The following is a 13,053-nucleotide window of genomic DNA, read 5'->3' as shown; positions in this document are numbered from 1 at the left end:
CATAAGTTAAGAATGCTCACAAATAGTTTTCAAATTCTGGAGCAATCAAGTAGAGAGAAAGAGGCATGCTCCAAATTTTCCTCACAAGAGTATATACTTTTGTTAAAAGCTATAAATAGCTCAAAAGAAAAGTTTTATTGACTCTGAAAAACAAAACAGAAAGGATCAGAAATGTTTTAAGCAAAAATTCATAAAAAGATTATTTTGTTCTTGTATTAGTTCAGTCTATGCAACTAACCCCTGCTTTGCACAATATTTATGTACACATTAGTTTTTCAAGAGAGTCTTGGAAGTTTCTTCCTCTCTATTTTAATGGTCCATTTTCCACAGTTATCAGAGACCTGCATTCAAGAACATCTGTCATAGTCCTATAGCTGATTATATATCGCCTTTTAGGCTGGGCATGGTGGCTTACACCTGTAATGCCAGCACTTTGAGAGGCCAAGGCAGGCAGATCACTTGAGGTCAGGAGTTCAAGACCATCCTGGCCAACATGATGAAACCCCATCTCTACTAAAAATCCAAAAATTAGCCGGGTATGGTGGCATTTGCCTGTAGTCCCAGCTACTCAGGAGGCTGAGGCAGGAGAATCACTTGAACCCAGGAGGCAGAGGTTGCAGTGAGCTGAGATCACACCACTGCACTCCAGCCTGCGTAACAGAGTGAGACCCTGTCTCAAAAAATAATAATAATAATAATAAATAAACCACCTTTTAAAGAGAATCAAGACAATAATATCTGTGGACAACAAAAAGTCTTAGGGGAAAGTCAAAGACACAACTGACAAGGAAATTTGCTTACCTTTGTGGCACACAATAATTTAACATAACAATCGTAATTGTTGCTGATAGCATACACTAAGTCATATCAGAATTATAGGAGTTTATCATAATTTTGGAATGCATACCAATAACATTTATACAAAGACAGTCTAAAGAAAGCAAAACACCATTTCATATTTGACAGTGCTTCCTGTATGATTTTAATATACCAAATAAGCCAAATATGACATTTTTGGATTTTAGGGGACTAATATCTAAAGGATTAATTAGGTCAGAAAATCATTTGATTTTGGAAACTTTGTCAAATACCGAAGGTTTGAAATACCTGATGCTATAAAATCAAGTCCTGGGTCTCCATTAAGTCGTTTATTTAGCCACAACAATAACTCAAAAAAGCAAAAAGCTTTACTCATTGATAGAGGGAAGACTTAGCTTTCCAGACAATCTGTCTCTTTTCTTTCCCTTATTTTTCCTGTAGTTTATTCAAAAAGCAAATAAAAATATTTCATTATCTTTTACTGTTACATGAAAATCTTATTCAAGAGATAGCCAAATTTCACCTTTGCATTAGCATACCATTAACATCAAACCCAATTCTTTTCTTTTCTTTCTTTCTGTTCTTTTGTTTTGTTTTGTTTTGTTTTTTTTTTTTGAGACAGAGTCTCACCCTGTTACCCAGGCTGGAGTGCAATGGCATGATCTCAGCTCACTGCAACCTCCGACTCCCAGGTTCAACCAATTCTCCTGCCTCAGTCTCCCAAGTAGTTGGGATTACAGCAGGCACCACCACACCCAGCTAATTTCTTGTATCTTTAGTAGAGAAGAGTAGAATCTTTTGTATCTTGTATCTTTAGTTTCATCATGTTTGCCAGGATGGTCTTGAACTCCTGACCTCATGATCCACCCGTCTCCACCTCCCAAAGTGCTGAGATTACAGGTGTGAACCACTGCGCCTGCCACCCCCCCTTTTTTTTTTTAATTGAGACAGAGTCTCGCTCTGTCACTCAGGCTGGAGTGCAGTGGCACAATCTCAGCTCACTGAAAACTCCGTCTCCTGGGTTCAAGCAATTCTCATACCTCGGCCTCCCGAGCAGCTGGAATTATAGGTGTGTGCCACCACACTCAGCTAATTTTTGTATTTTAGTAGAGATTGGGGTTTCACCACATTGGCCAGGCTGGTCTCAAACTCCTGACCTCAGGAGATCCACCCACCTCAACCTCCCAAAGTGCTGGGATTATAGGCATGAGCCACCATGCCGGGCCCAAGCCCAATTCTCAATAAAACCTTCTAGACAAATAATATCCAATCCTAATCAGTTTGACCATAAGGTAAGATTCTCATAAATCTTTTTAATAACTCTTAATTTTCTATTAAAGAGCAGATCAATGCTCTAAGAAACCCCTGTTGTGCTTTTTTTTTTTTTTTCTTTTGAGACAGAGTTTAACTCTTGTTGCCCAGGCTGTAGTACAGTGGAGCAATCTCAGCTCACTGCAACCTCTGCCTCCTGGGTTCAAGCGAGTCTCCTGTCTCAGCCTCCCAAGTAGCTGAGATTACAGGCACATGCCACCACACCCAGCTAATTTTTGTATTTTTAGTGGAGATGGGGTTTCATCATATTGGTCAGGCTGGTCTCGAACTCCTGACCTCAGATGATCCGCCCGCTTCGGCTTCCCAAAGTGCTGGGATTACAGGTGTGAAACACCACGTGCAGCCCGGCTGTGCTTTTAGTCCAATGTTCAATTTATGTAAAAATTGAATAATACCCCTTTAACTTTAGCCATATATTCACACATAGAATTTTTTATAAGGTTAATCTTTCACAAACCTTCCACAACTTGCTTAAACATTCAGCTTTAACTTATCTAACTTAAAACGACCTTTAACTCTCTAAACTAGGCAAAAAAATCCACATTCCCATGCCTTCTTATAATCTTTTACCAAAAGCACATTCTACTTTCCTTACATACCTTGCATGTAAAACTGTTTTTCCAGTAGTCTCAAGTACATGTTACACTGTGAACTCTTAGCAACTTTTATGTTTGATGAAAACCCTGGTAAGTGATTTTAATTATGTACCAGGTGTGGAGCCTAGAACACTAGACAGAGGTGCAGATAAGGTCTGACTCTTTCCAGCGTATGTTAGGGGACGAGGCTAACTCCACATATCCCCAGGCCTTATCTAGAATCTAATGGCTCCAAAGCAGGTAAGTTGAATAATTTTCAAATGGCAGAGAAGCAGTTTATGACCCTAAAGAATTTAGCAAATCTAATATGCGGTCTGCCTAATTTAGACCAAATGTCTGAATTATGAAGACATTTTTAGCCAATAATCTTTAAAATTGTCTTTATTTCCCAAAGATTACTAAAGTCACATAAACTAAGACATTAGAGTTTTTACTTTTCTGAGAAAATATTTGATTTAAATGCTATTTTTAAGCCAAATCAGAGCTCTTTTATATAAACATCACACACACAACACACACAATACGTAGACAGACAGAAGATTCAGTAGTTGTAAGATTTTTTCATTTGTCAGTTTTTGTTTCTTAATTAGATTGCTGGCTTCAGGGTGAAGCCCGTGGAGGAACAGGGCCAGGAAAACATGCAGTTTCTAGGGCGTAATAAGCAAACACAGCTGAAAGGTAAAACAGATCCCCAAAATCAAGGGTCCCATTTCTATAGTGGATCCTGGATCTCCAAAAGAAAGAAACACTACAAAATAAGACAGTGCAATGATTTTACAGTGCCTTTTATTTCGAGGCAACCCAAAGCCAATTAGCCCATTCTGTAATCAGCCCATCCCCTCTGAGAGTCTTATTTCCCAGTCCAGGAGTGGGGAGGTTTCCATATCTTCCTGGTAGCCAGGAGCACGCTTCTCTCAGTCAAACGTGCAAATAACTAAGTATTTCCCCATCATTGCCATTAGCCATCCCTAAAAGTATATTTCCTGCCTAGTTATTACCCACCAAAGCTCTCTCATAGTGCAAAGTAATTTCTGATACCCCCAAACATAAAAATCATCAGATAACCCAATGCAACACAGAGCAAAGCCTTGGATTTTGAGAGGGATCTTTCCACTCTCAATTCCTGGGGTTTCATGAGGAAAACAGAGGTTTTCCCCAAAACATGCTTATAAGAAGGCATGGGAATGTGGTGCCTCTGTTTTTCCAAAGGAGTCCCAGGCTGTTAGAAATATCTTAGGTCCTCTCATGTGTGCATCAAGAATGGCAAGAAGATGAAATGGAGAAAAGCAGTTCAGTTGACTGAGAAGAAAAAAAATTTTTTCTTTGGGAAAATAAGATCCAAGAAGAGAAGAAAAACACAAAGGCCTTTTAAATATATGTACAGCTTGGATATCTGCTTTTAATTAAACTGGCTTAACCAAATTTCTTATTAGCTGACTCTAGCCAGGACAAACAGCCAATATTTCTGGCTTTTGAATTTTACCGAAGGTAACCTCCCACAAGCCTTAACTAAGGTTACGACTTAACCACGGGTGTACAAGCTATTTTCAAAGAGGTGGTTAGTAGTTTTTACAAAATCTAGACTCTCCAAAGGTAACTCAGAGAAAGGAAGATTCAAGAAGGGAAGTCAGAAGTTGTTCACGAGAATCAATAAGTGGCAAAGGTCACATAGATATCAAACCAGAAAGGATTCATTCTCTCAACCAGGAATTGAACCCAGGCTGCCATTGCGAAAAGAAAAAGCCTAAGTTACTAAACTACAGCATTGGGCAGTTTCCATTGCTTTTCCCAGAAGGAGCCTAGAGCCGTCAGTCTTGAGCTTGCAAAGGCTTTTAAGTGCTTGAGATAATTTCTAGAGCAAACTATAACATGAACTCCAAAATTCCTATCTTCTTGATGACAGCGAACAAGAGAAAGTATTACCACCTGATTACAAGGTCAATCTCCCAAGGACATGAAACAAGATAACAAGGAAACCTTATCCCATTTTTTTGTTTGTCTCAAGGACTTGCAGCAAAGCTTATATCTGACTAGTTTGCTGGGCCAGCTGGAGTAGCAGGTTTATAGAGGTCTTAAGCCCACATCCTATTCTATGGCACACCTTTTCATGACAGGATGGCAAAGACAAATTCAAAACACAAAATACACCAGATTCACTACAGCTTAAGACTAGCCTCAGAAATCCATTTTCTTATTAATCAATTCCCTTGCAAGAGAGACAGTGAATTTTATCATTTATTCAACAGGTTTGCACAAAGAGGTCAGAAGTCTGACTGGTAAGAAATTCTTACCCTTTTGCCAGGATGCCAGGTTTCTGGGTCCCTTTTTCTCTAAGCGACTCTGATGGCCTGGCTTGCTGCACCATAGCTATGGGGGCCAAGCCACCTTACAAAGGAGAATCATCTTTTACCATTTTATGGAATCACAGGCAAAAAGACTCTTGATTTTGTAAGATACTGCTCAAGGGGTTGCATGGGGTAACCGGTTTACATTTTCTATTCCAGCCAGAGAAAAATATGTGTGACAGGCCTGGCACGGTGGCTCATGCCTGTAATCCCAGCACTTTGGGAGGCCAAGGCAGATGGATCATGGGGACTGAGGCAGGAGAACTGCCTGAACCCAGGAGGCAGAGGTTGCAGTGAGCCAAGATCGCGCCATTGCACTCCAGCCTGGGTGACAAGAGTGAAACTCCGTTTCAAAAAAAAAAAAGAAAAAGAAAAATACGTGTGATAAAACCTAGACATTAGCCACTCTGCTTAGTGCCCAATATCAAACTGGTAAGGCTCAAATTTGCCCCAGGTTGGGCCGTGTCATGTTTGATCCACTCAAAGTGGGCTGGAATGACTTCCAACCAGGAGTTTCAACATGTGGTCTCTAGGCAAGATGGAAGAGTGGACAGTTGCCCTGGGTGACAGAAAAGGTGGGAAGAAAGGGAAAGGAGAGAGAAACAGAAAAGCATTGCCTGGGGTGGGGTGGGGAAGGCAAGAACATCAGGGAGAGCAGAGAAAGACTCACCCGTTGCAGCGACACATCATGAAGGGATCTTTACCAGCAGTCCCTTCAGTTGTCAACTGTCTCACTTTGGGGAGTAAAAAAGCTCCCCATGTCTGGTGATCCTGTACATGCCGAATTCTGACACATACAATAGTCAGCAAAGAGTACATACAAGGCAGATTAGTTCAATGAGAATAGCAGTTAACATCCCATTGTGCCAAATCCATTTTTAATCAAGAGGGACTTTACTGAGGAGGGGCCTCTAACCCCTTAAATATTAGGAAAATCTCTAACCTTCCTAAGTTGGGCCTCGAACCCGATCCCATTTTTTACCCAGGTAAAATGAACCCCATCACTTACCCAAAGTCGGACAATTGGTGCTGCGCAGACAATTTTCCTTTGTGTCAAGGGTGTCTTCAGTATAGTCCCTTCGTGGTTTGCCAGGAAGATGTTACTAGAAAGAGGTCCTGATCCAGACCCCAAGAAAGGGTTCTTAGACCTCATGCAAGAAAGAATTGCAGGCAAGTCCAGAGAGTAAAGTGAAAGCAAGTTTATTAGGAAAGTTAAAGAATAAAAGAATGGCTACTCCATAGGCAGAGCAGCAGCGTGAGCTGCTCATCTGAGTGTACTGATGGTTATTTATTGATTATATGCTAAACAAGGGGTGGATTATTCATAAGTTTTCTGGGAAAGGGGCAGGCAATTCCTTTTAGACCACATAGAGTAATTTCCTGACATTACCATAGCATTTGTAAATTGTCATGGCTTAGCTACTAAGCTACAGCATTGGGCAGTTTCCATTGCTCTTCCCAGAAGGAGCCCAGAGCAGTCAGTCTTGAGCTTGCAAAGGCTTTTAAGTGCTCAAGATAGTTTTTAGAGCAAATGATAACACGAACTCCAAAATTCCTATCTTCTTGATGGCAGAGAACAAGAGAAAGTACTAGCACCTGGTTACAAGGTCTTTTAGCATGCTAATGTATTATAAATGGTCTATAATGAGCAGTGAGGACAACCAGAGGCCACTTTCATCACCATCTTTGGTCTTAGTGGGTTTTGGCTGGCTTCTTCTTTCCTTTTTTCCTTATTTTTATTTATTTATATATTTTTTGAGATGGAGTCTCACTCTGTTGCCCAAGCTAGAGTACATTGATGTGATCCCAACTCACTGCAACCTCCACCTCCTGGGTTCAAGTGATTCCCCCACCTTAGCCTCTCAAGTAGCTGGGATTACAGGCGCCTGCCACCACACCCGGCTAATTTTTGTATTTTTAGTAGAGATGGGGCTTCACCACATTGTCCAGGCTGGTCTTGAACTCCTGACCTCAAGTGATCCACTCACCTCGGCCTCCCAAAGTACTGGGATTACAGGCATGAGCCATCGCACCCGGCCTTGGCTGGCTTCTTTACTGCATCCTCTTTTATAAGCAGTGTTTTTGTGACCTGTATCTTGTGATACCAGTCATGCCAACCTCCTATCCTATCCTGTGACTAAGAATGTCTAACCTCCTGGGAATGCAGCCCAGTAAGTCTCAGCTTTATTTTACCCAGTCTCTATTCAAGATGGAGTCACTCTGATTCAAATGCTTCTGACATATTGATGGGGGCATCATCAGGCCTTGAGACACAAGTGGATTTCTCTAACTATAAAGCTGCCAAACCAAGAGTCTTCTAACAGGGTTTAATACCAGGATGCCCCAGATGGAATCCCTCTCAGTGAGGTGTGTGGGATTAGATGACCACCAACACCCAAGTTTCAGAGTTGCAAACTCTGTGAAGTCCAAGTGTTTTTATGAAGTCCTTGTGTTGTGGTCTCTGAGTACAGCCCTCTCACTGACTCCAGTCCCTTCTACCCCTACCCCATCCAGACCCGAAGCTCTCAAGTGTGCACCTTTGAACTGCTTCTTCCTTCGTGTTGGGAAGTTAGTATGAGGAGGTAGAAATAAGAAAGAAATGTCTGGGGATTGGGCAGGAGAATGGCCTTCAAGGGAAAGAAAAAAAACCTAGAAGATCCCACCCACCAAACCCCAGGACCCTGAATTAATAATTATCTCCTCAATGACTGAGAACCAGTCTTGGGATAATAGGGCAAAGCAGACCTCCCTAACTCTTTCTCTCAGAGACCCCATCTTCCCAGACAGTCATCTCCCCTGCCCAGACCTTTCCTCTAGTTAGCCTCACTCAGATATGAAAATTAATTCATGTAACTAGGCCAGGCACAGTGGCTCATGCCTGTAATCCCAGCACTTTGGGAGACCAAGGCGGGCAGATCACCCGAGGTCAGAAGTTGGAGACCAACCTGACCAACATGGCGAAACCCCATCTCTACTAAAAATACAAATCAGCCAGACATGGTGGTGCATACCTGTAATCCCAGCTACTCAGGAAGTTGAGGCAGGAGAATCTCTTGAACCCGGGAGGTGGAGGTTTCAGTGAGCTAAGATTGCACCATTGCACTCCAGCCTGGGCAACAAGAGTAGAACTCCGTCTCAAAAAATATATATATATATATAATTAATGTAACTGGTATTTATTACCCACTTATAACAGGCCAGGGTATATCTGGGGCACAGACATGAACAAAGACCTTCCCTGTCCTCATGGAGCTCACCAGCTGGCAGGAGAGCCTGACACAACGACCAGGGCCTCAGCTTCCCTCCTCCACCCTGCCTCACTCTCCTACAATCTCGCAAGACCAGAAAAATGGGCAGGGACAGCGAGAGCTTGCCAGGCCTTCAGGGAGATTCCTCCCCACAGACCAGAAGCGGAGCAAAGGGCAATGAGGCTGAGGCACCCTGTGCAGCGGTCAGGAGAGTTATTTGTGTTACCTCAGCCCTCTCCCAACCCTTTCCTTGGCTTCCTGCCTCCCATTCAGAGAAGATGAGGCTTTTGGGAGCATATAACACTCATGTATTACAATAGGGTTTAAACAGTAAACAAAAAAGCTGGAATTGAAATATTCCTTTCCCTGCCCCAAGTCCTGATGGCTCCCAACCTCAAGGTGAGGATGCAGAGCAGTTCCCCATCCCTCTAGAAGTGAAAAATCAACCATTCTGCTTATTACTACATACACACACACACACACACACACAGCCCCTGCAACAAGCACCTAAACTTCCGTTGTACTGGGAAATGTTTTAAATGACTTCCACCTGCTGCAGGAGAGCCAGTCAAGCAAACGCTCACACTGTGGAAGTGAGACTGCATTGAAAGCACTCATAGGCCGGGCGCAGTGGCTTAAACCTGTAATCCCAGCACTTTGGGAGGCTGAGGTTGGGGGGATCACCTGAGGTCAGGAGTTCGAGACCAGCCTGGCCAACACGGCAAAACCCCCGTCTCTAATAAAAATACAAAAATTAGCCAGGCATGGTGGCAGGCGCCCACCTGTATGCGCCCACCTTTAACACATACATGTGTGTATATATATACATCTAAACATGTATATCTATATACACATATATATACATGTATGTGTATATATATACACACACATACATATATATTTTAAGACAGTCTCATTCTGTATTCCAGACTGGAGTGTCATGGTGCAATCGTGTCTCACTGCAACATCTGCCTCCCAGGTTCAAGCAATTCTCCTGCCTCAGCCTCCCGAGTAGCTACATGCATGCACCATCACGCCCAACTAATTTTTTTATTTTTAATAGAAATGGAGTTTTACCCTGTTGGCCAGACTGACCTTGAAGTCTTGACCTCAAGTGGTCCGCCCTCCTCGGCCTCCCAAAGTGCTGAGATTACAGGCATGAGCTAGTACGCCCAGCCAAGAAAACAATTTATTTTTTGATATGCCAATGCCTACCACAGGGCCTTGCACATGTGAGCATTTATTTAAAAGTTAACACACAACAGTCTTTAAGGATGTGCATCTTTATGTGGGAGACAGACATAAGAATCAATAAATATGCAAATAGATTGAGTACCAAGAAAGGATATCTGAAAGGAACTAAAGCTGCCTTCAGAGAGAGATGTCTGAGAAGGCTTCCTAGGGAAGGGACATCTGATAGCTTAAAAGATAGGCAAGGTTGGGGCCAGGCGCGGTAGTTCGCACCCGTAATCCCAGCACTTTGGGAGGCCGAGGCGGGCAGATCACTAGGTCAGGAGTTCGAAACCAGACTAGCCAACATAGCGAAACCCTGTCTCTACTAAAAATACAAAAATCAGCCAGGCGTGGTGGCGGGCACCATAATCCCAGCTACTCCAGAGGCAGGAGAATTGCTTGAAACCAGAAGTCAGAGGTTGCGGTGAGCCAAGATCACACCACTGCACTCCAGCCTGGGCAAAAGAGCAAAACTCCATCTCAGAAAAAAAAAAAAAAAAAAAAAAAGGCAGGGTTCACCAGCCAGAATATCGCACGTGTGCAAAGATTCAGAGGAGTGACAGAAAATGACTATGTGTATCTGCAGCTTAGGGTACCAGGGAGAATGGTGGGCAAGGAAGCAGGAAGAGGTGTGTGTTTGAGAACCAGATTGGGGTGGGCCTGCTCTGCTAAACAGTTTCAACTTTGTGATGAAGTTCAGGGCAGCCATTCAGATAGTGGGTGAATTATCACATTTTCACTGTAGAAACATCATTCTAGCAGCAACCAATGTGGAGAATGGGAGGGCATAGTCAGTACTGGAGGCAAGGAGAGCAATTAGGAAGCTGTTGCAATAGTCCATAAGAAGGATGCAAAAGATCTGAACTGGAGCAGCGGCAGCGGAGTGTGGAGGGGAGGCATGAAGACCCATTCAAAAGATTTTTAAGCAGTTCCTTCCAGTATCATGATTCTGTCATCCCAGTGTGGCCCTTTTCAAAACTTGGGGGAAATATTTTTTGCCTTATAGGCTATTATAAAGAACCTTTATGGTTATGAAAGTAACATAGGCTGGGCGTGGTGGCTCATGCTTGTAATCTCAGCACTTTGGGAGGCCGAGGTGGGTGGATTACTTGAGGTCAGGAGTTTGAGACCAGCCTGGACAACAAAGTGAAACCCCGTCTCTACTAAAACTACAAAAAAAAAAAATAGACAAATAAAATAGCCAGGCATGGTGGTGGGTACCTATAATCCCAGCTATGTGGGAGACTGAGGCAGAAGAATCGCTTGAACCCAGGAGGCAGAGGTTGCAGTGAGCCGAGATTGCACCATTGCACTCCAGCCTGGGCAACAAGAGGGAAACTCCGCCTCAGAAAAAAAAAAGTAACATATATATTGATTATGAGAACTTTAGAAAACATAATAAAGCATAAAGAATATAATATAAATCACTGGCCAGGCACAGTGGCTCAGCCTTAAATTTTTATTTCATGCATTTTTCTTGACCCTTTGACACTTTCTATCTATACAAAGGCCTAATGTATTGCAGCAAGTTATGTAATAGTTAAAATTAATATATCAATGTTTCATAAAGTACACAAGCAATAAGACAACTGAGGCTGTTGGGAAATATCTGGGGAAGAAGGTTGCAGATGGCAAGATTTGTTTGGACATGGCAACCAAGCTTCCTAAGCAGTGACCTTAAAAAGAGGTATGAGAGGCCAGGCACGGTGGCTCACCCCTGTAATCCCAGCACTTTGGGAGGCTGAGGTGGGTGGATCACCTGAGGTCAGGAGTTCAAGACCAGCCTGGCCAACATGGTGAAACCCTGTCTCTACTAAAAATACAAAAATTAGCCAGGCATGCCAGCATGTACTTGTAATCCCAGCTACTCAGGATGCTGAGGCAGGAGAATTGCTTGAACCCAGGAGGTGGAGGTTGCAGTGAGCCAAGATCAAGCCACTGTACTCCAGCCTGGGCCACAGAGCAAGACTCCATCTCAAAAAATAAAAAATAAAAATAAAGTGCTTGCATGTGACCAGAGAGGAAGACTCAGCTCTTTTGGTGATCACATTGCCCTTGCTGCCTTAGGCTGAGGTTGCAGTTAACTAAATTCCAAAATATTTTCTTCCATCCTGTACTTCACAATTTTCTGGATCTAAATTCAGGACTTGATATTTTTCCTATCGTGTTTCATCTGCTATCTTCCTGACCAGGGAGAGCTTTGTGGATCCAGATGATTCTGGCAAGGAATTCCACAAGTCCTGTCAACCCCCTCCGCTATGGACTGAACTGTGGTCCCCCAAAATTTGTATGTGGAAGTCTTAACCCCCAATGTGATGGTATTTGGAAATGGGGCCTACAGGAGGAGGTTAGGATTAGATGAGGTTGTGAGTGTGGGGTGCCCATGTTGGATTAGTGCCCTTATAATAAGAGACACCAGAAAGCTGCTTGTGATTTCTCACTCCCCCAGCTCCAAACCATGTGAGGAAAAAAGCCCTCATGAGAATTCAACTATGCTGACACCGTAATCTTGGACTTCCAACCTCCAGAACAGTAAGAAAATAATGTCTGTTTTTTAAGCCATCCAGTGTATGGTAGAGTTGACCCTTGAGTAACACAAGGGTTAGGGGAACCAATCCACCACATAGTCAAAAATCCACATATAATTCTTGACTCCCCCAAAACATAACTAATAGCCTACTGTTGGCCAGAAGCCCTGCTGATAACATAAACAGTAAGTTAACACATCTTTCATATATGTGTTATATACTTTATTCTTACAAAGTAAGCTAGAAGAAAGAAAATGTTACTAAGAAAATCATAAGATAAAATATATATACTATTCATTATGTGGAAGCAGGTCACCATTAAGGCCTTCATTCTCATCATTCTCACAGTGAGTAGGCTGAGGAGGTAGGGGAAGAGGAGCAGCTGGTGTTGCTGTCTCAGGGATGACAGAGGCAAAGGAGGTGAAAGGGGAAACAAGAGAGGCAGGCACACTTGGTGTAAACTTTATGAAAATATGTTGTAATTTGTCTTTTTTGCTATTTTCGTTTCTCTAAATTTTTTTTCTATACAGTACCAATCCTTCTCCAACCATTTGCTTTAGTTTCAGTCTCTGTATCATAGAAAAGTCCATGTCGTAAAAGAAGTCAAAAGCGGCCGGGCATGGTGGCTCACGCCTGTAATCCCATCACTTTGGGAGGCCAAGGCAGGTGGATCACTTGAGGTCTGGAGTTTGACACCCGCCTGGCCAACATGGTGAAACCTCATCACTCTATTAAAAATGCAAACAAGGCCGGGCGCGGTGGCTCAAGCCTGTAATCCCAGCACTTTGGGAGGCCGAGACGGGCGGATCACGAGGTCGGGAGATCGAGACCATCCTGGATAACATGGTGAAACCCCGTCTCCACTAAAAAATACAAAAAACTAGCCGGGCGAGGTGGCGGGCGCCTGTAGTCCCAGCTACTCGGGAGGCTGAGGCAGGAGAATGGCATGAAC

This window comes from Colobus angolensis, unplaced genomic scaffold, assembly GCF_000951035.1.
Source record: "Colobus angolensis palliatus isolate OR3802 unplaced genomic scaffold, Cang.pa_1.0 Scaffold164, whole genome shotgun sequence".
Taxonomy (NCBI): Eukaryota; Metazoa; Chordata; class Mammalia; order Primates; family Cercopithecidae; genus Colobus; species Colobus angolensis.
Note: the sequence above shows the minus strand (reverse complement) of the source record.